This window comes from Egretta garzetta, unplaced genomic scaffold, assembly GCF_000687185.1.
Source record: "Egretta garzetta isolate BGI_Z169 unplaced genomic scaffold, ASM68718v1 scaffold326, whole genome shotgun sequence".
NCBI lineage: Eukaryota > Metazoa > Chordata > Aves > Pelecaniformes > Ardeidae > Egretta > Egretta garzetta.
The window spans coordinates 3,119,609-3,122,533 of NW_009260026.1; positions in this window are offsets into that span (position 1 = coordinate 3,119,609).

Sequence of the window (2,925 nt, forward strand, 5' to 3'; positions counted from 1 at the left end):
GCCCCCCGGCCCGGCTGCTCCCATGGTGCCTGCCCACCCATGTGCAACTCCAGCGTGGCCAGAGAGGAAGCCACCAGCAAGCACCCAGAAAGGATGTGCCGACTGGGAAAGAGAGAACAGATGTTATTTTGTGTGCCAGGCAAGTGGCAGATTTCAACAACAGGAAAGATAAAATAGAAACCAGGTTAAAAAAAAATCTCTTTGAGAAAGGCTGAGCATAAAGGGTTCACCAACACACAAAACGCAACTCCAGCGTGGCCAGAGAGGAAGCCACCAGCAAGCACCCAGAAAGGATGTGCCGACTGGGAAAGAGAGAACAGATGTTATTTTGTGTGCCAGGCAAGTGGCAGATTTCAACAACAGGAAAGATAAAATAGAAACCAGGTTAAAAAAAAATCTCTTTGAGAAAGGCTGAGCATAAAGGGTTCACCAACACACAAAACTGCAGCGGGGATATGAGATGGACCAGAGATCTGAGATGGGAGATGGATCAGCTCTTATCCCCCCAAGGACGGAGATTTCCGTAACACCGCAAAGATAAATACAACCGGGAACTCAATCATTAGAGGAGCCTGAAGCTCCCATATATAGCCTGGAAAGAGACTGTTGCTAAGAATAGTGGGGCCCAGATATTCCACAATATGAGAGCTGACAGATTTCTTCCCAGCACTCATAGGCCGTGAGGCTATTTTAAACTTCCCCTGGTGAGTAGTCAGGGTGGTACTGAAGAGCTGGGCCGAGAAAACAAACACGGATCACGAGACCCCAGGTTGGGTCCGTTTCAATTAACTGCAGAATAAACACAAGGGAAGTTATTCTGAAGGGTCTCCTTTCCAGAAGGACCAACAGGGATGTTAGCGATAGGAACCAGCAAAATCAACCGGCTTGCAGCATCCTGAGCCCCGATGAGGTGGGGTGGGAAAGCAGCCGGGAGGGTGCTGTGGGGTGGCAGGGGCTGCCACTGCAGCCAGCGTTGTCCCTCGCCCTCGGTCCCCGCTTGCTGGGGCCCCTCTGTCCCAGCCCACCTCCGTCTGCAGGGACCCTCGGTCCAACAGCAGTGCCAGACCCCCACCCTACAACCCCACTGAAAGCGATGGAAATGTTTCTGTTGGCTGGGTTGGGCTTTGGGTGAGGGCCCAAACATTTAGACTAAGCAACCCCCATTTCGTAGCAGGACCTGCAGTGTTTTTCAGTGATGTTACAGCAGAAATAAACTCTTCCCCTGTATTTTTTTGGAATTGATGAACAGTGACGGCAGCACATCTGAGTAACCTCTTTAATGTGCAACAACCAGTACGTAAAGTAACACGCACTTCATGGTCAGATTCCAGTTTTAAAAAGAAATAACACGGTGGATGTGTTACGTTGACAAGTATATAGTGGTTTTGACATTATTTTCTTAAAAATAAAAATACATCACATCAGAATATCGCATACAAAAAGTAGAATTTACCCTAAAATAAAATTCTATCAAATCATTTAAAAAATTACAAAAGTAAAATGCATACAAACTCCAGTAAAATTGAACAGTCTTACAGGTCGAGGATAGTTTACAAAGATGCTCTCCAACACATAAAACCTCCTTCTTTCTCCGTATGTTCATGCAGTTCAAAAAACCCCCAACCGCTAGGTGCGACACATAATTAAAAGCTATTTTTTTTCCACCTTATCAAGTACTTGTTTCTAAGATGCACAGCGGAAGACATTAAACTACGTAGGGGAAAAAGAGATTTTGATCTAGTAAATATTGTAGGCAGATAAAATAAACGCATCTGGGAAATGCATCGTTGTCCTGGGGGGGAGCAGCAGCTGGCAGCCGCCCACCCATGGGCTGGGTGGGAGCCGAACGAGCGGGGAGCGCAGGCGGGGGCTGGGGCGAGGGAGAAGGGAGCCAACTCTTGATCTCGCATCACGGCTTTGACTGAGCACGTCCAGGATGTCTGGAGAGAGCTGGGCACAGCCCGGGGGCACCGCACCCCCCAACTGCCCCGGGCAGGCCGACCCTCTGAGCATCCTTGCCCTAAACATCACCATTTCCCACCAGTTTGTTAATGGAACCTGTCTGACCAGAGGGGTTTTCTATCCATACGGGACATACTGCCTGTGCCTCACAGATTACTCTGGTCAGCCACAGAAAACCAGACCCTGCGCTCCCCACAGAAGAAGCCTCGAGGCCGAGGCCACGCAGCCCATTAAACAGGGCACGTCCCAGGCCCTGCTCCAGCCCCCGACCCTCACAGGATCCCAAAGCACCTCCCAGCCCCGACCACTGCGCGCCCCTGCCCGGGGCGGTACGTGGGGTGTCCCCCTCCCCTTTCACAGGTGGGGGAGCAAGACACTCCACGCGCCAGCACCCCTTCCCCAAGCAGCTCTGGAACGGAGCACGGGCAGCGCCTCGGCTCTCGCCACCCGTCCCAGCATCACGCACACCTCCACATCCCCTCTGCAAAGGAGAACACGGGCTTTGGGGCTTTTTTGGCTTTTACAAACAGATGGACTGAGGTTGGAGAAGTGGCCTGAGCTGAAAAGGAAAAGCTCCCCACAAAGAAAAAAAGGATTTGCTCATGGTTTTTTCTTCATGTAGTGATGCAAAGCGAGCACAACGAGCCTGTTCAGATCTAACAAAGCGGAGAGATCGCATGGGGGAAGCTAGTGGGGAGGAAAAGCTGCTATTGCAGAGACTGAGTCCCGCCTGCCTTCCCTGCCGCACCTTGGAAAACCAGCGCCTCTACAGCCATAGCTGTTCCTGTGCCACAAATCTCGTCATAAACATAAAATGAAGGTCAGAACCTCATCCTTAAGGAGCTAAAAAATGCGACTCTGCTAAAACCAGGCTGCAGAAGACACCCCTCCTGCCCAATAACCAAGACATCCCAATAAACCAGGTGTCTACCGACGTCGCACCCCCCGGGCATCCTGGCTGCA